Genomic DNA, 24,645 nt, shown 5'->3' on the forward strand with positions numbered 1-24,645 from the left:
CTCAAGAGGCCCTACCCGAGGTTATTCAAGAGGTGTTAGACAGTCTGCCCAACCGTTACAAGAAAAATGCAGAGATTTTGCTAAGTAAATTAAGGCGACATCAAGACATCTCTTCATGGGATGACAAAGGGGCCTTCCGGTACCGGGGGGAGCTCTTACCTGGCTCTAATATTCTGGACCTGGTCAGAGGTATCACCCAGTCTACAACCCTTTCTGATAAGAGAAAACCCAAGGGGTGGGACGTTTTTCTTAAAGCTCTGGCCGAACTGAACATCCCCACATCTATCGCGGGAAATTCAGCCGTTAGAGAACAATTAGAAGCGCTGAAAACCGCACCGCCGTCTTCTTCCTCCCCGCCTGCCACATCCGCTGTTGTCCGACCCAAGAAACAGTTCAAGAGACCGGAATGGCTGCGCGTCAAGGAGCTTCCAACAACCCCTGTGAGACCCGTGGTCAAGAAGCCTGAATGGCTCACTTTATAAAATACATTAATAAAAACCATGACAGATAAAACATTTAACGTTTGTCTTTTATTTTATTTATGCACAGCTTACATTTTTTATGTTTTACACAGGGGTCCGCAGGCTTGAATATGATGAAACGGGTGGCATGCGGGGGGTGCTCTTTGAATTTTCCTGTTCTTGACAAACTCTACAACCATGCGGTCATTTTTGGTAGTATCATCCGAGTACAACTTTAAAATTTGATCAAACTTCAGGCCTTTTGTTCTGTTCTGTAAAAAGAACACACAGTGATAGCCGCAGGTCACTGCCGAAGGGTGTTGTAGCTGTCTCTTCTGGAATATTATTTCATTGCCCTGACGCCATAAAAAAGCTGTAATTGTTTCAGGTATCCGCGGGTTGTCCGGGTCTATGCCGTATGAGTCAAAAAACTCTCCAGGACCATTAACTGGTAGATAGAGGGCCAGCCAGTGTTCCCCAGGCATCGTGTGGGGTTGTGTGTTCACCACTATTCCGGTAGGTCTTTTGGTAACAAGGGCCCTTGGTAAAAGGTCGCAGGGGTAGACATCTAGAAAGGTCTTATCTCGTTGTAATACGCTTAATAGCTGCAGCGTGTTCATGTTCACATATAATCAAAGAGGACGTTTCTGCTATGGTTGATTTCAATCACGTTGTCAAATACCCCGTATAAGAGCATGTTAATAGTTGCCGCTAGGGGTTGGGCAAAGCGGATCTCTGCTCGAAGATTTCCAGTCTTGATCAGAGAATAATGTTCCGAGCAGCCATGATCCGGTGTCAGATCAAAGGCATATAGGGTGTATCCGTGTCCAAATTCGTTAGGGGTGATGAAAATGTCTTGGTCCTTCATGGCTTTTCCGGAGGTTTGTACCAACTGCATGTACTCTCGGACATAAAGGCCGTTTGCATAATCCGGCTGGAGGGGCTTTGCTGGAACTTGCACCCCATCAACGTACAAGGCGATAAAATTAACATTGAAATGTTGGAAATTGAAAGGGTTTTTGTCATAGGCTCCGCTGAAAGCATCATTGTCAACAAAAGTAATGACGAGCTGTTTCGGCAACTGTCCCAGAAAAAGGTTTTCTTGATTGCACACAAGGCTTCCTGCCGGTATACTGAACACTTTCATTCCCACGCGTTCAACGGGGTATTTTGCATTAGATGCAAGAAGGGCCTCTGCGTGTCCTATGCGAACCCCCGGGGACACTTTCACCCTTTTGACAAACAGAGAGGCGTTTAAAATATCCACTTTGTACCTCTCTCCATCATCACCACTCATCAGGCAGAACGTATCCTTGCTACGGGTAAGTTTGATTTTCACATCTACACCGTTCAGTAACATTTTCTCCTGAAAAAATAGCTCATTATGCAGCGGCCCCATCAGATTCCATTTCTTGCTGGTCCCTGTGTGTTCTGCTCTCATTCTAAAGCCCCAGTTTCCAGTGTTGTTGGCTACGGTGGTTTGTTCCATGGCTGTATAACCATCTCTATAAAACCCGCCTGCCGCGAATTGGGTACTCATGCAGTCGGAGCCGTAATTCATAAGCAGCTCTATCATGGCCCTATAGGGGTAGCAGTTGTTACTCTGACTGATGAGCCGGTCCCCAAGGGTGACGTCCAGTTGGCTAAAGAGCGCTGCAATGGGATAATTTACAAAACCCACTTTAGCATCCGCGGCGATGTTTGTCCCATTTGCTTTTGTGATCTTACACACCACGTAGAGCAAGGTATTGTTTAAATCGAGATAATCTTCACTGTTGCCTGTTACATAAAATTCTATTTGACCGTTGGGGGTTATGGCCGCTAGAGGGGGGACTTCTATATACATACAGCTTTCCACGCTGGTTTGTGTAGGCGATAGTTGAAAAATATCCAATTCAGATTTGGCACACTCTTCGGAGGAGCTGTGAATGAAAGCCATTTTAAAAGATGTCTCCGCGGACGCGCTTCAGACCCCTAATCTTACGGCTTGCTTTCTTCTTCTTGCTCTCAAGCTTCTGACGTTTTTTGGGTGGTAATCCGCTGTTTAACCGTTTAGGAGGACCTAGGCGTAGATGACCCGCTTTTCGCTTAACTCCACCCCTTCTTTTCAGGTATGTGAGTCCTGAGCCTTCTTGGTGTCTCACTTTTTTCATAACATGACCCACGACGTCTCCGGCGATATTATGCACGGCGGTCTTAAGGTGCGGCTTAATGAACTCAAAGCCTCTCCTCAAGAGGGGAACGGCCTTTCGGAACAATCCACGAAAAATGCCGCCCAGCCCCGCCCCGTACATGTTTACAGATCCGTGAAAGCCAGGGATGCCCCGCCCTGCCTGGGCCTTATAGTACGCCCTATAAACATTGACATCTCCGTAGTCTTTCAGCACCACCATTTTAACGTTCTGCTGTTCTCTTTCTAAACACAACCCTTTCGGGGGCGAATATGCAACCGCACAACAACTTTCCCCAGAGTGAATGGCACGGGTTGGTTCTGGTCCGTCTTTATTTCAATGGTTATTGTGTTGATGTGGTTCTTGCTCATCAGCACGTAATGCGGCTTGTCGTAAGTAATTGTAACACATTCGTAGGTTTCTCCCTTGACGGGGATGCAGCGTAACAGAGGTACAGAGTGGTCTCCCACGATTTGGTGCTCGATGATATCTGTATAGACGTACAAGGAGCTGAACCCGCCGTTAATGTCTGCAGCATGCGGTATTTTCCTGACAGCCACATACGGAGGGGCCCCCAAAATGTGGGCTAACTCCGTCCCCGCCGAGAATAAGTAATTTTCAGGGCCTGTGAATCTAACTTTGCCCATGACGGTGTCGTAGGTCAACCACGTTTCTTGTAGGTCTATAGCTTGTTTTATCGTATCATTCATGTTCTTCAGAAGATCAGGAATGTCCTTGTAATAGCCCCTGTGTAAATGAAAGGTCCATTTCTTTGTCCCCTCAAAAATTGAAAACGGTGTATTTTTAAGGAGTGTGTACCAACTCCGAGGATACTGTATCTCTGCTAGACCAACTTCCCAAACACCGATCAAATCTAAGGGTTTGGGCAACATTGTCGTATAACTGGCGTTTGTATTTTGAGGAAAAACCTTCTTACAGGCATTACTTGGGAGTGTGATGTAAAAACCATGATCCCCCATTTTGCTTCTCAGCGCCTAAACAACCTTAGAAATCTCTGAGGCAGACACCCAGCTGTTAAACTTGCTAGGCCAACCTAACCACTTCACTAAGTGGAGTTTTCTTCGACCACGGCCTTTTGTGTCCAAAATCTTTTCAATTCTGTACAGTCGATCTTCCCGGTCATTGATCTTCTGCAATTCTTCAGGATAGAAAGTACCGATTATGGCATCCCCATCATAATCCGTCAGATGGTATACAGGCCTCTCTTTACCTTTGACAACACGATCTACGATAAATATCTCGGTGGTGAAATTCTGCTCATACCCCTTATCAAATACGCCTTTGCTTTTAGAAACCCTCACAAGGTCCCCTTTTCTGAGTTTTGAAACTTCTTTTTTGGTTCCAACAGAGGGCTCATAGACTCTTTTCCAGACCAACAGGTCATTATGATGATTCACATCTACAGGCCTACATTTAATAGTTCTATGAATGCTATGATTGTAACTTTTAAGGAGTTGCTGCAATACATCCACATACCTGTAGGTGTTTTTAGCCGTGAAATACCTCCACATTTTTGTTTTTAATGTTCTGTTAAACCTCTCAACAACCCCCGCTTTGACCTCATTATTGGTGACAAAATGCAGTATTCCATATTTCTTGAATAAACCGGTTACAGGTTTGTTTAGAAATTCACCGCCACGATCCGTCTGTATTTTGTCAGGTTTTCTCCCGTCTTGTTTGAAAACGGCTTCAAAGGCGCTGGCCACTTCTTTGCCTGTTTTACCTTTGAGCGCTTTTACCCAGCCGTACTTAGACAGAATGTCTATACAGACCAGAATATACTTGTAACCATTGTTGTGCCGGGCATATTGTTGCATATCAACCAAATCTGCCTGCCATTGAGCATCTACTTTGGAAACCACGGTCTTATTTCTTTTAAAATGAATTCTAGCAGGTCTATGCAACGTATAGGCATCCTGATCAGACAGCCATCGTGAAACATCTCCGAGCTTCAAGGTTTTGACCTGTTTTTTGGCCTCCCTAAAGAGAGGCTTGAGACCTCCAAAACTCCCCGCTGCTGAGGGTGTGTAATAGATATTGTGCAGTAATTTTTCCCGTGCATCCTGCTCAGCCATTAGCACTAATATGATCAATGTATGGTACAATAAATGCTCTTTATTAAAAACAAATCAGTATATTACAAAAATTATACATTTTTTGTTTTTGTTTTTATTCAATCACGCATGTTTGGACAACAGTAAAAATGACAATCGTATACTTGTTGTAGTGTTCGTTTAACAATGTCTAGATATTGTTCATCTGTCGACCTCAATAGTCTTTTTAAAAAGTTATATGACTCGTCAGAAGCTGTTAAGCTTTTAATAATCTTGTGTATGTAGATCAAGGTTCGATTTGTCATGCAGAGCTTCTTAGTTTGGAAAGCTGTCATGGTGATAACAAGGATAACTTTTTTATAGCAAAGTTTCGAACATATCTCGTTCAACATCTTGGAATAGTCAGCATCGTTCCAACCTATGCACGGGTGCGCTTGTTGCCCACACAGATCTTCCTGGCATCCATAGCACCTTTGAATCAGATGTTCAGACAAAGCGTCTTTTAGCATTGCGAAGAGACAGGCCCTTGTAAGGGCCTGCATGTCCTTGTGTTTTTTCAGAGAATAGCCTCCGGCTTGGAAGTACCGCATCTCCTAAAAAAAAAAAAAATTCAAAAAGGGGTTTTTAGCACACGTAATAAACATCTATAGCGCTCCTCTATCAACACCTTACCCCAGGGGTTACCTACCTGCGTTTCAGAAGTTTTCTCATTATAACATGATGTTTTCCTAGGATGACACTGTCCGTCAGGTTCTTCAAGCCGTTTTAATGCTCCTGGAGGGCCGTTTTCACTGTCGGAATCTGAACTCATGTAACGCTTTCGGGGTTTGGAAAGGGTCATGCAGGCCGTGACCTTTTGCTCCTCTGACTTATGGACGGGCTCCGGAGCTTTGTTCTCCTTCTCCGCCATGTCTACAAAACCGCAGGACCTTTGCAAAGAGCTGACAGAGCGCGCAGAAGTGTCCCCGAACCACGTTTTTATAGCCTCTCAGCAAACTCCCCGGGGCTTTCCCACCCTTGCAGGGCCTAGGGACAAGCCGGGGCATGTCCTACGACCACCCCTTTTCCAGCCAAGGCCCTCCAACCGCTCCCCATTGGTCTACGGGGTCGTGGGGTGGCACGCAACCTCGGGGACCAATCCTCAGGCCACCCCAGGGTCACGGGGGACCCCTGCCTCTAGGAAAAGGCTCCTATAGGCTCACGGGCCCACCCGAAATCCCTGACGTCACGCAGGGGGCTGGGGCAAGCCGAGACATGGTCTACGACCACCCCTTTTCTAGCCAAGGACCTCCAACCGCTCCCCATTGGCCTACGGGGTCGTGGGGTGGCACAACCCCTCGGGGTCCAATCCTCAGGCACCCCTAGGGTCACGGGGGACCCCGGCCTCTAGGGAAAGACCCCTATAGGCCCACGGGGACCCCCACAACCCCTGACGTCACCGTTCGGACCACCCCTTCCGCCGGAAGGGGCCTGGGTCCAGCCTAGGCGCCGGAAGTCCCTCCCCTTCCGGTCCAGGGTCCCAAAAGGGGGCGTGGCACCTGTCAAAATTGAGTTTGAATAAAGCTACCACTATCCTACTACTGGTATACAGAGGGCAGTTCTGACATCTGTTTGTTCATTACTTCTTGCTCAAACTTCTGTGACAATGCAGTAATTGATAATTTCTTCTGTATGTATGCTGCCTTTATCTTTTTACATTTCTTTATTCTATGTTGTGTGTTTATGTTAACTGTGGTTCCTCCAGATATCTGTTTTCTGAAGTTCCCACAAACCCTTACTATTTGTTATGCTGATGGGAATTGTAAGCCAAAGTCAGGCAAAGTAAAAAAAAACCCTGGTTGCTGACTTGTAATTACTGCATTGGAAACTGTCTTGTGAGGGTTCTACTCCAAAAGGCAGCCTGTAGTGTTTTAAAGGGACAAAGAGAGCCTAACCATAGCTAACCCAAAGATAATGCTTCCCTGACCGCCATGGTGCTTTTGCCATAGAGGGGGAGATTAGCTAGCCGCATGTCGTAGCTACCAAAGACAGGGTGTGATCAGACAGGGAAACAGCATGCATTTTGGACCACAAGTGGCACCATCTAGTGCAAGGTTATTTCCCAGCAATCTCACAACTTGCACGCAGCAGTGATCCAGCCTGGCCCAGACCCATGACCAAGCTGGATCTTTTGGTCTAGCAGTAGGACTACTTTGAAAAGGAGTCCCACACCAACAGAAGGTTCATGTCGGAGGAGATCACTCCAAACAAAGCAACCCTTTCTGGTGCATTCAGACATAATCCTTTCTTGTCATCTGCTCACAGCCTTACTAGGGTCTCAGGGTATAAGTAGCATGGATCCTGGCTGGCTGCTGTTCTTGAGCAGCAGAAAAGAATGATGCCTTATTCCAGTAGATGTCAGGGGGAGAGTTGAAATAAAAGACAAAAATGGTAGACTTGATCCACAAAAGCTCAAATTAAATATAACAGCTAGTCTTTAAGATGCCATAACATTTTTGTTATTTATTTTGTTTTTTGTTTTTGATTTTTTGTCTGATAGTCTGGCAAAGACAGAAGTAACACAGTTACTTCTTTGAAAACTTAATTCTGTAGATGTGCCATGAGGAAACCAATGGAAGGGTGAAAAGTGAATGCATTCAGTAAAGCTGACAGGAGATTTTAAAACTTAATCAAATCAGTATAGTTAATGGATTCCTTGGAATAAAGGTTGTCTGTAAATGTAGTAAATTAAAAAGGTAGTAAAGTTGCAGTTATGTTATTGTTTTAGCAAAATTGAAAACAAATTTTTGTATCTGTTGCTGTGAAGTCCTTTGTGCTGTACTCATTTTGAGAGCTTTCCTTTTGTTGAATTACAAATTTTGATTCCTGCGCAACTCCAACAGAACTTAAGTGCTAAGGTAAAGGTAAAGGTTCCCCTTGACAATTTTTGTCCAGTCGTGTTCGACTCTAGGGGGCGGTGCTCATCCCCGTTTCCAAGCCATAGAGCCAGTGTTTTGTCCGAAGACAATCTTCCATGGTCACATGGCCAGTGCGATGTAGACACGGAACGCTGTTACCTTCCCACCAAGGTGGTCCCTGTTTATCTACTTTCATTTGCATGCTTTCGAACCGCTAGGTTGGCGGGAGCTGGGACAAGTGACGGGCACTCACTCCGTCACGTGGATTCGATCTTACGACTGCTGGTCTTCTGAACCTGCAGCACAGGCTTCTGCGGTTTAGCCTGCAGTGCCACCACGTCCCTGCTAAGGTTGACCAAATACTGAGGGATGGGACTGGTCCTGGCAGTGCTGCTGCTGCTACTTCTTAATAATGAAACAAACACATAATCATAATCTATCAGTTTCCACATGAAGTTTCTTAATTTGCCATGACTCATGGTGTTTAATTGACAAGGTGCCAGGGCACATCTTAGTTGTACAACTGCACATGTTACTAGGCACACAGTGGAGTTGCACCTTGCCAATTATCCATAATTAGCTTCAATGAGTGATGTAAACCTACTATTTACAATTGTAGATTTCTAAATAGTCAGTCATCAGTGGCCAGTATGAATTGCCAAGCTTCAAAAAAGAAAGCCTGGTAAAACTCAAGTGCTATAAAAACTGGGCTTATTTCCCCCTCCTCTGTACCTGACTAATATATGTGGGCAGGCACAACAAAAACAACAGATAGGCTACCAACATTTGAGGATTAATGTGTAATGTTGATGTAACACATTTCCCAGAAAATCGAGTGGAAGCTTCATGTCAGCCCATGCTTCTGTATTGCCAGTTTTATACTTTCTCCAGACCACTATTAACGCTTTCTGGAACTATGCTTGGTGGTTTATCTTCAAATACATTCCAGATCCAAAGCAAGGATAAGGTGCACAGATTTTTTTAACTGGTGCATCAAAATGGTTTCCAGAAATTCTTGTTCAGTGAAAGTGTTGTTGACAAATGTTGTTGACAAGACATTGCTTTCAACTGTATGGAATGCCATTAATCATGATCCTACATTACAGCAGCCACACATTAACAGAATCCTTGGAGTAGAGTTACAGCACAAGAATGGCAGTGTTTTCTTGTAAAATGCTAACCAAGCAACAGATAAACAGAGTCCTTGAAACTTGTTTGGGACTTGATTATGAGAAGTCAGCGAGGACCCGGACCCAGGCCAAAAGAGTACAGTGCAACTTATGAATTTGCATCTTATTTCATCTTGCATCTTATTTCAAAATGGTTAGCCATCAAGAAAATAATCTGCATACTTTGGCTTGGTGGCTAATTGGTGAGACATTTAAGTACTATATATAGCTAAAAGGAGGCTTGCGTTGCTGAAAGAATCAGCATTAATGTTGTACAAAACCATTCCTTTTCGTGTTTTCACACTAACATTAGTGACATGGCTGAAATCTAACATTTTATGTATAGGACGACAAATAAACTGAGAGAGAAAAAAATAGAAAGCTATCTTATGCTGGAATAAAGAGTCTGTGTGCACTTGTTGACTCTTTTCATCTCTTTGTGTTTTTATTATCTATTTGTCATATGTAGGATTGAATGAGTGATTGATTTAATTTATATGCTGCTGTAATCAGGTTCTTCAGAAGCTGTAGGCGGTTCCCTCAGTTGGGTGGTGTGACAACCCCAGACCTACTGGAGTATACCACCCTTTAACTAAGCTGCCACCAACCATTCCCTATAAGGAGTCACACAGACCAGGAATGGATTTTTAACAAACAAAAGAACAAGGTTTATTTAAATAACAAACAGGGTAAATAAAAAGATCAAGTAAATAAGATACTGTAACGTGGCAAAGTCCCAAACATATACATATAACAGTTTGGTTCCCACAGAACCCTTTAAAGTAAAGCACAGACCCTGAACCTATCAGTTCTGGCTACCTATAAAGAAACCTGAACCTATCAGGTATGTACCAACTGACACACAGTTGTACCCAGTCTGACACACAGACTCCCACTCCAGCTTCTCCACACAAGCTCCACATATATATACAGTACAGCTCCTCCCCCTGATGTCCCGCCTTCCACTCCCCATAGGATGGAACTTTCCCTCCAAACCCATGACAGACAGGTACCATCAGTGCTGTATGTAACACCTCCCCTCTTTATAAGTTGTTTTGCAGGGGAAATGCTAAAGTGCTTTTCTCCAAAAAAACAACCAGGATCAAAACACACAAAAACAGTTATACAATAACACAATACCATACTTACTCATACTTACACTCTAGGTTAAACATATCATTTATGCAGTTACACATTAACATTTACAATACATTAAGTTACCTTTATTAATACAAACCAAGCCTGTTCAATAAACAGGTACATTTAACTTTTGGTCACCAAAATATACATAGTCCATGGTTTCTTCGCCGTCTTCATTCTTCGGGTCTTCTTGACAAGGCGTCAGCAACACAGTTCATTGACCCTCTGACCACCTTCACTTCAAAGTCATAATCTTGCAGGTTTAAAGCCCACCTCATAAGTTTACTATTATGGGTTTTCATTGTCTTTAACCACTGCAGTGGTGAGTGGTCAGTGCACAGAACAAAATGTCTTCCCCAGATGTAAGGTTTGGCCTTCTGGATCGCGTATACTATGGCCAGGCACTCCTTTTCCACGGTTGCCAAATGTCTCTCACCTTTCTGGAGTTTCCTACTCAGGTAGGACACTGGATGCTGGTCACCATTTTCATCCTCCTGGCAAAGAACTGCTCCTACCCCGCTGTTAGACACATCGGTGTAGATGATGAACTCCCGGTCGAAGTCTGGAGCACGCAGCACTGGATAATTGATGAGCGCCTCCTTCAACCTCCGGAACGCCTCCTCACAGTCGCTGGTCCACGGGATGCGGTCATCAGTCTTCTTCCGCGTCAGATCGGTCAGCAGAGTCGCCATCTCGCTAAACCTCGGGATGAACTTTCTGTAGTAGCCCACCAACCCAAGAAATGATTTGACTTTTTTCTTGGTGTTGGGTCTGGGCCAATCACGAACGGCTTCTATCTTGGCCTCTAGGGGTTTTATCACTCCTCCCCCTACTATGTGACCCAAGTATTTTATTTCTGGGCTACCCAGCTGCAGTTTGTTCTCTTTGCAGGGCCTAGGCCAAAGCATTTCCTCCCCTGGGTTAAAGTGCCTCTCCCTGGCTTTCTGGTCATACCAGGTTTTCTGTCTGACCTTTTGAGCTTGCAGGTTCTCTGCTGCTAGCTCTAGGTTTCTCTTTAGGTCATTCATTAAAGAGTCTATATATGTCACAACGTCTTGTGGGTCATCCTGGGTGATCTGCTCCCAATTTTGTTTGATTAAATCAAGTGGCCCTTTCACCCTTCTCCCAAACAAAAGTTCAAACGGACTGAACCCGGTACTGGCTTGGGGCACTGACCGATAAGCAAACAAAAGGGATTGCAGCTTCTGGTCCCAATTGTTTGGATTCTCTGCCAAGTAAGCCCTAATCATGCGCATCAGAGTCCCATTGAACTTCTCCGTTAACCCATTACTTTCGGGGTGATAGGCAGTGGTTTCCTTGTGCTTAATTCCACAGATTTGCCATAACTGTTTCATGAGCTTTGATGTAAACGATGTGCCCAAATCTGTGATTATTTCTGAGGCAAATCCCATCCTGGACATATACCCCACCAAGGCATCTGCCACTGTGTTAGTTTCAATGTTAGTCAAGGGAATGGCTTCGGGGTACCTCATGGCATGGTCCACAATGGTGAGAATGAACCTGTTCCCCCTCTTTGTGGCCTTGGGCAAAGGTCCCACAATATCCACTCCTATACATTTGAACGGGGTGTCAATCACAGGCAAAGGGCACAACTTCGCTTTGGTCCTGTCACGGTTATTCCCCTGCCTCTGACACACATCACATTGTTTACAGAACTCCTTGATCTGCTTCCCTATTTCAGGCCAGTAAAAATTTTGTGTGATTCTCTGTTGTGTTTTGTTCACCACTAAGTGCGCAGCAAACATGTCAGAGTGCCCCCTTTGTAAGATCATGGGGCGATACTTTTCAGGTACCACTAGCTGACTTCTGATCCCATCTCCCCCTTTTGAGATATTCATTAGGGTCTCTCTATATAAAATTCCCTTTTTCTCGTGAAATCTCGCTGTGGTTTCAGGTGTTAGCTGGGTGTCTGTCACCTGTTCAAAACACTTTTGGAGAGTGGCGTCTGCCTTTTGCTCTTGGCCAAATTTGCTGTCTGTGGTTAAGGTTTCCACCACAGCTTCGGAGCTACCCTCACCTGCTTCCGTCTCGGGCTCTCCAGTACCCCCCTGAACTGTCCCCGTGGTAGCTTGTGAGCGTGTAATCACTAGCACCCGTTTCACATGTTCAGCCAGGTCATTTCCCACGAGCACGGCTGCTGGCAGAGTCGATGAAATCGCTAGCCGCCAAACTCCCCTCCAGCCTTGAAAGCTCACAGGTACCTCAGCTACTGGCAGTGAGATCACCTGCCCCTCAATCCCTGCCACCTTCAGGCTCTCATTTGGGATTATATACTTCCTAGGAATAATGTCTGGATGGCACAGGGTCACCTGGGAACAAGTATCCCTTAGCCCCCTATACTGATGGTCAAGTATTCCTACGTCCACCCCTGCGGTCTCAAACAATTCCGAATCTGTCCTCACTAGTAAGCAGCGCTTGACCTCTACCAGAGGACCATTTTCCCCAGCCTGATCAGCAGATGTAACTGTTCCAGATTGAGTAGCCATGGTAACAGGCTCCCTCAATGGCAAGGAGCTTTGCTCTTTCTGGACACAGAACACAGCTTTTGGCTTGGTTCCACTCAAATCATGAGGCAAATTTCCCTTTAGCTGCTTTAATTTCTCACACTCTGAGATTAGATGGCCCTTTCCTTGACAGAAATAACATTTTCTGCTGTATTTGGAGTCTTTCTCATCTGTTTTTGGTTTTCCCTCCAAAATCTGAGGTCTTGGTGGTTTCATGTCTGAGGGCTTCCCTTCAACATGGGCCCCTCCCCCTTGCTGGTTTTTCCCTGGTCCCTGAGAGTACTTGCTGTAGGTTTCTTTGGGTTTACCTACAGATTTCCCCTCAGCACCTAAGGGCTTTCTTATTTGGTAAATAAAATCTGCGATCTCTGCCGCCTCTGTCACAGATTTCGGTTTCCTCTCCCTCACCTGGAACTTCAGTTCCCCATGCAGGACTGAATAAAACTGTTCCAGCGCTATCAGGTCTTTGAGCTGCTGGAAGGTCTCTGTCCCCTCCTGAGACAGCCATTTCTCTAGCAGCCTCACCAGTTGGGCCCCCACTTGGGTAAAAGTCTGCTCTGGTTTCTTTGTGAGTGACCTGAATCTTTGCCTCAGCTGTTCCGCATTTATCCCATGTCTGGCAAACACCAGTTTTTTAAACTCAGCGAAGTCTTTCAGCAGTTCCACTGGCATCTCTGCATAGACTTCTGCCAGGCTGCCACTGATTAAAGATCGCATAATGGTCATCTTCTCAGTTTCCCTTACTGAGAAGTCCACAAACGCTCTTTCCACGAGGGAAAAGAACACCTCAGGGCAATCTCCCTTGTGGTACACAGGGAATTTCTTCAAGTCAGTTTTAGACAATTGGCCCACCTCAGAATCTCTATTGTTATTATTGTTCTGATTCATCATTTCCAATTTTCTTAACTCAAACGCCATTTTCTCTCTCTCCAATTCCATTTCAAATTGTCTCTGCTTCTCCCTTTCCCTTTCCTGTTTCTCTTCCCTTTCTATTTCAAATTGCCTTTGTTTCTCTCTTTCCCTTTCCTCCATTTCCCTCACCCTCAGTTCATGCTGTTGGGCTAGGAGCATTTTTCTGAGTTCTGGGTTCTGTTCTCCCGTGCTCTCATCCTGCACTGAGCCAAATTCTTCCTCAGAACCTTGGTCTACCTGTGGATTTCTCACTTCACCCATTTCTGCCATTTGGCTTCGAGTCAAGGGCATAATCCCCCCCAGAACAGGCTGCCTTCAAAAGTCAAGCCTCAAAATAAAGCGACGACTTTTTTCCTTTTGCCTCAGAAACAGCCTTCTATAGATTGCTGCTGTTCCTTCAGCACTAACTTGCAACTGTTGCCAGGCAGAATCCACCCCCTCTGCTAGGCCTCTCAGCAGACAGGCTAGAACACTGTCACTTCACACAGTTTTGCCTCAGCCCTTTCCCGCCAAAACGGGTTGCCTCAGAGCTCCCTAATCTAGTTTCCCCAATCCGAGTGTGCACGTTCTTCCACTAGCCTACCTCCCCGTGAGGTAAGCCTAGAAGATTACCTACGCTCCCTCAGATTGTCCCTGACTAGACCCCCCTTGCTCTGGGCACACTTGCCAAGGCTTTGCTGGACCACTGGACAACTGGATCAGTCGTATCCCACACGCTGGACACCAATCAATGTGACAACCCCAGACCTACTGGAGTATACCACCCTTTAACTAAGCTGCCACCAACCATTCCCTGTAAGGAGTCACACAGACCAGGAATGGATTTTTAACAAACAAAAGAACAAGGTTTATTTAAATAACAAACAGGGTAAATAAAAAGATCAAGTAAATAAGATACTGTAACGTGGCAAAGTCCCAAACATATACATATAACAGTTTGGTTCCCACAGAACCCTTTAAAGTAAAGCACAGACCCTGAACCTATCAGTTCTGGCTACCTATAAAGAAACCTGAACCTATCAGGTATGTACCAACTGACACACAGTTGTACCCAGTCTGACACACAGACTCCCACTCCAGCTTCTAAACTTCTCCACACAAGCTCCACATATATATACAGTACAGCTCCTCCCCCTGATGTCCCGCCTTCCACTCCCCATAGGATGGAACTTTCCCTCCAAACCTATGACAGACAGGTACCATCAGTGCTGTATGTAACAGGTGGGAATGAGAGACGGAGACGATTTTAAAAACAGAATAGATTCCTTTTTATTTTCGGTAACACCAACATCAACTAGTTCAAATGGATCGAAACAACTTAATTCTGGCAGAATCTTATAAGTTCTTATCTTTAACTCCGGAGTGAATATGTCACTCCTTACATCAGGGCTGGGCCAAAACGTTTCCGATCGGTCATCATCCATAAGGGTGCACTCCTGACTGCAAAGACCATCCCGCAACAGGGGTGTCCCGCCCAGTCTCCTTTCGGTGGTGGTTTGTTGAAACAGGGACTGGGGCTAATCATCTTCTTCCCCCCATCCTGATTGCAGGGGCAAACCATCACGGTCCATTCTAGCGGCGAGATCTTTGCGCTACCAAGCTTGGGGGTGCAAGGATCCGGGAGCAATCCCCCACCCGTCTTTAAGTTAGGGAACTCTTCTATTAGGTCTCTAACCTTGTCAACATCTCTCTCCTCTTCGGTCTGCACCACGCTATCCCTTGCATGTCTCACAGTTCCATCGTTACGACCTTGAACTCCCATGCCTCTTCTCCCTCCTTTACAACCTTCTCCCATACTAACTAACTCCTCCCCCTTGTCATCTGCCAGACACACTTCCAGGGCTTCCCTCTCTTCCCTCTCGTCTTTCTCTATCTCCACCAGCACGCCTTCTACACATCCTTGAATCTCCTCCTGTGCATGCTTCTGGGAGGACGACACACTAATCTCTCTTCCTTCACAACTGCCTTTTCCCCAGAACTGGGACCCAAGGTTGTTGACAGGATAATTTAAAACCATTCTACTGAAGAGTTGAAAATCAATGTTATTTTAATTTCAATATGCCTTCATTTAGTGCCAAAGTTTGGTTTTTATAGATTGAGGTATTTCATCGGAAAGCGGAATTCTGATGAAGCCAATTACTTAAGATAAACAGGACATCTCTATAACAATGTCCTATTTTGCTCATTTCTTCTTGTGCAATTTTTCTGCAACATGAAACTGCTCGTATATATGCTTATGTGGAAGTGATATGGACACTGTTGGAGTCTCTCTCCCAAAGATCTTCTGCTTGTGCCACCCAGCCCTCCCGGCCTTGTTGCTGCAGGTAGCTATGGAAGGCTTCTATTACGAATCAGACTTTCTTGGTGGTGGCCCCCTTACTTAGGAACAATCTCCCACCAGAGACATGTCAGGCCTCCCTCCCTCCAGACTTTAAAGAAATTACTAAAAACAGCATTGTTGAAAGAAGCCTTTAGGGACATTCTCCCCCTCAGATAGCAATTTGGATTCATGGGTTCATTTTATCACAGAGAGTGTTGCCTATGCTTATTCAGTTATTTAGTTACTTTTGTATGTGTTTGATTTCGTTATTTGTTCACTTCCATTTTTATTTAGGTGGGGGGAGGTTGGTGTGGGTTTGCTTTTGCTTTTTGTCTGTTTATGTTTTTGTTTGTACAACTGCCCAGAATCGTGGATTTTCATTAGGTGGACTAATGTAAAAATGTATTTTAAAAAGTAAAATGAAATAAAATAGCTTGTTGATCATGTTCTGGACAGTGCTTTAGGGTCATAGAAACTTATACCCCATTAATGTCCACATTGGCCCATAATTTGGCACTTGGGCTCTCCTGTGTGTTTTTATTATGCTAAGAATAATAATTTCACTTAGATTGTGTTGCTTCAGTGCTTGTAAAAAGGGAGCCATTTAGGAGCACTGATAAGTGTGTTGGGGTAGAACTTGAATTAAATCTTTAGCTGGCAATTGAGTGGCCTACTTGTTACCTCATAGTCTAACCTCTTAGGCAATGTCTTCCTTGGCACGTTAGTTTTCTCCTTTTTAAACTGAGCATTTGTGTCGTGGGGGCAGAATCAATCTGGTTCAAATCTGAGTCCATATTGTCTCACCACTACTGGCTCATACTATCAAGGTGTTTTCCACAGGGCATGTACAGAGTGCCCATAACTAAGCAATTGAGGGGTGGTAGCAGAAAATCTGCAACTGGGTTCAACGAGAAAAGAATTTGGGGGCTGAATTGTGGTGCTAGAGGAGACTCTTGAAAGTTCCCTGGACTGCAAGGAGATCAAACCTATCCGTTCTGAAGGAGATAAACCATGAGTGCTCACTGGAAGGACAGACTCTGAAGCTGAGGCTGCAATACTTTGGTCATCTCATGAGAAGAGAAGACTCCCTGGAAAAGACCCTGATGTTGGGAAAATGTGAAGGCAAGAGGAGAAGGGGACAACAGAGGACAAGATGGTTGGACAATGTCATTGAAGCTGCCAACATGAATTTGACCAAACTCTGGGAGGCAGTGGAAGACAGGAGGGCCTGGCGTGCTCTGGTCCATGGGGTCACGAAGTCGGACATGATTTAACGACTAAACAACAACAAAAATGAAAGGGACTGTTGAGTTTCCCCAGTTCCCAGTGTTAATGGTCCGGTCAGCAACCTTAGAATCATGACATTATCTCTCCAGAGATAATGGATCTCGTAGGGTGGTTGTCAGGATAAAATCGGGGGAAGGTGTAGGAAAACAATGTCTGCTCCTGTGCAGTGAAGTTTCAGAACTAAATGTATTTCAGCTGCTTTCTTTGCACTGTCCCCTATTAGTTTCCCCAAATCCTGCATCAACCGTAACCCCTATATTGTTGACATGTGGAAAACAGCAAGATGTATGATTTGTGCATTGCCTCATAGAAGACAGTTGCTTGAGATTTATTTATGGGCCTGTGCCAGGCTCAACTGTGAAAACAGAGCCAGTGAAAGTAGGCATCCTAATTGTTAGTATGCTTTAGCCTGATGCTGCATTCATCACTGTTATTCAGGTGGGGGCCCATTTGACCCTAGCTCCCATCTCTGAGGTCAGTAGGGGAGAGGACTTTTCCAGATCACAAAATATATTTCTTGGATCTCTACTCCGTACCACTATTCATGTAGAGCAGGGGTCTCCAAACTACGGCCCGTGGGCCACATCTGGTCCACTTTGCCTTTCTATCCAGCCCGGCATGTGTGTGTGCAGGCTGGTGTGCATGCGGGGGGAAGGGAGTGCGGACCGGTGGGCAAAAGTGTGGGCAGGCAGGAGTGCGCGCGTATGTGCGAGCGCGTCTTGCTTTGGCACTAAAAATGTGCAGCATATATTATGTGGCCTTCACACTGAAAAGTTTGGAGACCCCTGATACAGAGCTTTGTCAGTGGGTGCTCCAGTAGGATTACTCAGCCTCTTGGAATGTGATGAACTCCCCTATCTGCCACTGTAAAGGTACACTCATTGCTCAATGCTCCATAATCTGCTAGTGCAGCTCTGTATTGCACCCAGTTTTCCTACCTTCTGAGTCAGTTTCTACTAGTGGTGGTGCAGTGTAGGCAGCTAACCATGTCACTCTTTGTTTCTTTGGCTCCTTCCTTACCTCACTTGTTGGAAAATTGCTCCTACTTCTCCCCTTTTCCCCATCTTCCCACAACCTTAAATTTAAGAGGCTGTAGACCCCCCCCCCCCCGTCCCTGAAATATCCTGTAGTGTCCAGATCACAGTGACCAGCCCAAAGTAGGGCAGGACATCAAAGCCCCAGCTGAGACTGAACAGCTTTTGCAAACACAAAAGGCTGAATGAGGTACAAAGAGTTGTATTTGGGGTGATGGGGAGCCACCAGTGGCCTCTAAGCCTTGCAGCGAACAGTACAGGCCTGCAGACTCCAGGGAATGCTGCCAGCCAAGGCCTCTCAGTTTTGTGGCACTGTCTGAGATTCTCATGGAATAATTGTATGAGGTGAGGCAGGGTGGGATGAGGTGAGGTGAGGTTCACAAGGACACTTAAAAAAAACACGTTTGAACTATAATCACGCCGTTGCTTTCAAAACAATCCTCCAAATATCACAACTGTAGGAGAATCTCCATAGCAACCAGTGCCGAGGTGAACTATAGCATCTGTTTACGATTTTAGGTTGCTAAACAGGAGATTAAAAAAGGAAGTGAAGGAAGCATGATCACTTTTTTTTTTCTTCAGTGGTAAAATGGGAAAGCCAAAAAAACAATAGCAGAAATGGACTTCAGACGAGATTTCCATCACTATATCCTCCTGGAAAAAAGTCGTGAGGTTCTGAAATTAGCTTTATAGCCTTATTTTTAGGAGTAAGGCATTTCTGACACCATGTTAAAATGGTGAAATCTCTTGAGAATTTGTTGCTATTAGGAGGTTTTTTTAAAAACCTTCCTGAATTTTCGATGTTGCAGTTTGTTTCTCTCTGAATGACTGTGTTTCTCTGTTTTACACAATCCACTTTCCTGAGCCATAGGAAGTTTCAGCAGGGCCTGTCTTCCTTTGTGAGGAGAGAGAAGATGGACTTGTATTGCTTCGTGTAATAGCCTGCTTCTTTACAGAAAAATAAAGCATGAGCAGATATGACTCTTGCATGTGTGTGTAAACAGAGCTAGAAGCTGGTTCTGTTTTAGCAACTTTAACAAGTGGATTCAAATTGGCCAACTTTTTGTTACCGTCCATTATGCTGAGGTATCATCACAAATAACAAATTTGGTTGATCGCATTTTAGTTGCAACTATGAACTGTGCCATTTTAGACATTTAAAATGCCATTTTTAAAATGGCTGGCCCCTATGAACCTTCACCTCCCTTTCAGACCTTAAACATGGTAAATTAATTAACCATCATCATCTTAGAACTGCAGAGCTCTAAGGTACCCGATGGATCATCATCAAGTCTAGCCTCTGTCCAGGAAGCCCAGTGGGGAACTGAATTCTCACCCTCCGGCTCCACAGCCAAAGATCTGAACTATTGAGCAGCTGAGAGGAGGAAACATCCTGTGTTGCAATGTTTATTTCAATATGATAACTTTATGTAGGAGAGGTTTTTCTGAGAGGTTGCATTCAACAGTGTGACATCATCTTCTCTCTTCTCCAGTTTGAACAAATCTGTTACCTGCTTTTGCATACTGTGTAGAACGGCCTTTTAAAAACATTTTGAATACTGAATTCCAATATTGATAATTGCCTTTCGGATTCATACTGTTCCAGATGAGGTCCACTGTGGCAGATACTGTTTTAAGTATATTGGATGTTTGATGGATTCGGGGATGGGGACTCGGAGGGTCAAATCGCACATTACAGATAATACGTATTGAATTCCTATTGGTGTTCAAATGACTGATTCTAGCAGACCTCCATTACAAAGCAATCACACTTGCTAAGTTTGTACTTGATTTCAAATGACCAATTGCAGGAAGGAATAGGCTAATTTGCAAACTGAAGTGAGAGAGACAACTGCCTGCTCTGACAATCAAACATTGTTAGTATGTTAGTATGTAACCAAATCTATCTGTCTAAGATTGTGCTGTAGTTTTGACTCCTGACATCACTCCATGTGAAGGTGATGACAGTCTTCTGGAAATTTATAACAGCAGAAAGTGACAGGGATGAACAGTGACTCTTGACTACTGCAACTGTTGCATATACAGCATAGAAGAGATGAGCAGAGGGAAGGCAGTAGAGATAAAAGAGCTGGATGTCTCTGTTGTGAAGTTTGATGATCATCAAGGCAAGCTTTGTTCTCTGAAATTGAGAGGAGGTTATAGAGCAGAAGACAAATGTATTAAACTGGAGAGGAGGGCTAGCAGAAGCATTGAGCTTGGATGATTTAGCACTTGTCAAGGTCAAGGCTGGGAAATATTTAGGTCTGTGAAAGATTGCAGAGACACTAAATTAGCGCTGAGAAATCTTATTAGTAACAGAGTTTTCCCAGGGTGTTATGATTTCATTGGCCTTTTGAATCCTTTCTTATGGGCTCATATTGTTCCAGCATTTAATGAAAGTATTTTTTGGAGTTTCTACTGTCGGGTGAAGTATGTGAGTGAGTAGCTGAAGTCTCCTCCTTCTATTTGTTTGCAGGATGTTTTCACCCTGTAGTCTCTGGCTTATTTTGTTGTTATTTAGTCATTAAGTCGTGTCCGACTCTTCGTGACCTCATGGAGCAGAGCATGCCAGGCCCCCCTGTCTTCCACTGCCTCCCGGAGTTGGGTCAAATTCATGTTGGTCGCTTCAGTGACACTGTCCAACCATTTGGCTTATTATCACCACCTAAATGACATTATATTTGTGGCATGTGTTTTCCTTGTGTCAGGTTGAGGGGAAAAAACTCAGACATTTGTTTGTTTGCCATAGCTCGATACCATCTTGTTTGGCATCTTTCTTTTTTAAAAGGTTTATCACATTTTTTAAAAAATATAACTGCTGTGGTAACCCACAAGATTACTTGCTGTTCATTCCCTCTATTCCTTAAGTTATATATTTAATAAGTTTGTATCTTGTTATTATAGATGTTTTACCACAAAGTGGCTTTATAAATAATAAACATGTAAGACATGAACAAATGTGGAAACAGCTCTTCTCCCACTATACAACTGGAAACTTTTTCATTAATTTACACTTTCTTTTCCTTCATATTGAAGAACAGGTTACTAACTAGCTAATTACTTCTAGTGAATAATTTTACAGAAAACTTTGGACATTCTGGCTCTCTGATACACGTGCTGCCGACTATACACTTAATCGAGATTGCCCCGACATCTAATTTTTCAAGGATCTATTTTGTGGTGCAAGGTACATTCCTGGAAGCTTCCAAGATAAAATTAAGGCTCATGAAGCTGAGGTGCAGAAACCTTGTTCCCTCCACCCTGAGGGAGGCACATAAATGTACTGAGCAGCCCTTAAAGGGAGTGTCAACAAGAATAAATCATGCAAATAGCTACATAAGTGTTGTAGAGCAGATAGCTGATTAAAAATTCCTATGAACTGGCCGCTCAGAATCATTCAGCTGGAAAAACTTTCCCATCCTGAAGCAATTCTTCATTTCCCAGTTTTGTCAGCCAGGTCAAACAATATCTGAGCACCATACGAGTTGAATGTTGCACTTATGCTACTCAGTGTAACCAACCAGACATAAATTTAACTAAGGGACACGGAAGTGTCTTGAATTTTTTGTTTGTTATCCAGAACCAAACTGTTGTTCCTTTCATTTTGACTGGTCCTGGATCTATCCTCTGGATCACTGAGTTCTTTGTACCCCTTAGGTGCCTTAGAGGTTGGGCATCTCTTTATTTTCTTTGCTTGAGCATCTCTCCTGCTGCTGGGTCTCAGCTTTGACAATAATCTGGCACTCAGTTGCCTTTCCCCCCCTTAAACTACAACATAAACATAAACATAAAATACAAATTGACTGTGTTCCCTACCACCATACTCAGGACCTCTTGCAGTAATCCTCTTCTTCCTCTGTCTTTCTTCTTCTTCTATTGTCCTCTTCTCCATTGATTCTTGATTTGGAGCTTTCCCTTTTCCTCTTGTTAGCACATATTCCAAAAATCTGCCCCATATTTCATAACAATTATTCTTTTTCATCTCTCCTTTCTTAACCTATAGGTTACAAGTTAATTTACCATTTATAGCTATATTCCATATTTCATTATACCATTAATCCATTCAAAATTCAGACTTTGATTTCCAATTCCTACCTATTATTAATCTGGCTGCTGTTAATTGGTAATCAATTCTCTAGTCATTTTATCATATTCCACATTCTCAAATAATGATAACAGAGCTATCTCAGGATTAAATTCTATATCTTTTTCACATACATCATTTAGTTCTTTAAAGATCAGTTTCCAAAATCTTTGTACTTTTTCACATTCCCACCACATATGAATGTATGTACCAATTTCCTTCTCACATTTCCAGCAGACATTCAGAGAACTAGCATTAATTTTATTCAATTTTGTCGGTGTCAAATACCATTCGTTTCGTTTAGTCGTGTCCGACTCTTCGTGACCCCATGGACCAGAGCACGCCAGGCCCTCCTATCTTCCACTGCCTTCCGGAGTTGGGTCAGATTCATGTTGGTTGCTTCGGTGACACTGTACAACCATCTCATCCTCTGTCGTCCCCTTCTCCTCTTGCCTTCACACTTTCCCAACATTAATGTCTTTTCCAGGGAGTCCTCTCTTCTCATGAGATGGCCAAAGTATTGGAGCCTCAGCTTCAGGATCTGTCCTTCCAGTGAGCACTCAGGGTTGATTTCCTTTAGAATGGATAGGTTTGTTCTCCTTGCAGTCCAGGGGACTCTCAAGAGCCAAATACCATCTTAAACCCAATTTGAATTTTTTTCCTCGTATTCTCACTGACATAAATTGTAAATCCCTCATTTTCCACATCTTCCTCCATTCTTCATCATTTATTCTTTTTCTCAAGTCTTGTTCACACACTAACTTCAATCCTTCTTTCTCAGTCTCTTCTTCTTCTAGATCAAGCAGGAATCTATAAATTTTACTCACTGAACCCTTCACTGAATTGGTCATCTGAATATCTTCATATGATAATAGAAATTGTTCATACTTCATATATTCTCTACCTTTATTATACTTCCGTCTTTCTAATTGCATATAATTCAACTGCGATATATTCTTATTTTGAAGGATTTGTTTCATTTGATCTTTCGATCTCATTTTATACAACCAGTCTTTTAATCTAATCACTTTTTTCTTTAAATAATTCTGCATAAACTTTCATATTGGCAGGAAAATTCTCTATTTCAGTCACTAATCCTAATGGAGAGTGAAACGGACATAAATTCTTTCTATACTTGTACCAGACGTTTAACATAGTCTTTATAAACCAGTTATTAATTTCGCTTATTTTATATTTCTTAATCATACCAAATAGATGTTTTTCAATATCCACCTGTAATTCTGATGATTCCATTTCCCACCAAATTAACCTTTCTAAGTTATATATAATTTCCCCAATGAACCTCAACTGATTAGCCAAATAATATTTTTTTATATTTGTTATGCCTATTTTTTGTTGTTTTATACCAATACTTTTTATTTATTCTGGCTCTCTTCCCTTCATTACAGTATTTATTAATCATTCCTTGTCAAAATTTGAAATAATCTTCTGTTAACTGTACTGGTAACATTCTAAATAAAACATTAATTTTTGATAAATTCTTCATTTTTATCAATGCGATCCTTCCAAACCAAGAAAGTTTTAAGTAAGTATATTCTTGTAGTTTCTTTTTAATATCTCCTTTTAATTTATTATAATTATGTTCCTTAATTTTTTTAGTATCTTTTACTAAATCTATACCCAAAATCATATTTATCAACAAGCTTTTCTCGTTCTTGTTTATTATGATTAAACAACATTATTTCAGATTTTTGCCAATTTCCATGTAATCTAGTTATTTTTCCAAATTTTTCTAAATGAATTTTAATTCTATGTATACTTTCTAATGGGTTTTTCACCGTCAATAGGGAATCATCAGCAAATAAATTAATCTTTATTTTATTATTTTCACCCACGCCTTCAATTAAATCGTCATTCCTTATTGCATTTGCTAACATTTCAATAATCAAACAGAACAGAACTGGAGAAAGAGGGCAACCTTGTCTGGTGCCTTGGCCTAGAGCTACTTGATCTGTCATCCCATCATTAACAATTACTGCAGAAGTGTTCTCCAAATATAATTGGTCTCTTACCCCCCTAAATTTCTTTCCAAAACCCCGACCCTTTAAAGGGATCTTTAATGTTTGCCATTCTACACAATCAAATGCCTTAAAAATATCTAATGATAAAATATCTGCCTCCGATTTATCTTTTTTTATATTACAATATTCAAAACCCTCCTAGTTAAATGTTCAATTTGTCTTTCCTTTAAAAACCCATTTTATCCTCTTTAATATATTTTGTAATAAACTTATTCATTCTATTTGCCAAGATTGCAGTAAATATCTTTGCATCTTGATTTAATAATGAAATAGGTATATACAAACTTGAGTCTGTCAAATCTTTATTGGGTTTTGGAATAAGAGTTGTTAATTAATATTTCCAAGAATCTGGTATTTTCTCTCCTTCCAATATTCCATTATAAAATATTTTTAACTTGGGGATCAGTGGTGATTTAAAAGCTTTATAATATTCTGAACTCATTCCATCAAAGCCTGGAGTTTAACCATTTTTTAGTTTGTTAATAACCTCTGTAATCTCTTCATCCTTTATCTCTTTTTCTAATTCTC

General features: G+C 42.9%; 1 protein-coding gene and 1 long non-coding RNA gene across 3 annotated transcripts in view; both read left to right on the forward strand.

The window, feature by feature from the left end:
• Positions 1 to 24,645, forward strand: part of TPPP (tubulin polymerization promoting protein) — a 99,722-nt gene that overhangs the window by 44,860 nt on the left and 30,217 nt on the right. The window lies entirely within an intron of this gene.
• LOC144583576 (uncharacterized) lies at positions 6,294 to 17,113 on the forward strand. Its single transcript, XR_013537441.1, has 2 exons — positions 6,294 to 9,321; positions 14,572 to 17,113. It is a non-coding gene; the product is annotated as an uncharacterized LOC144583576 (long non-coding RNA).

Source organism: Pogona vitticeps, chromosome 6, assembly GCF_051106095.1.
Source record: "Pogona vitticeps strain Pit_001003342236 chromosome 6, PviZW2.1, whole genome shotgun sequence".
Taxonomy (NCBI): domain Eukaryota; kingdom Metazoa; phylum Chordata; class Lepidosauria; order Squamata; family Agamidae; genus Pogona; species Pogona vitticeps.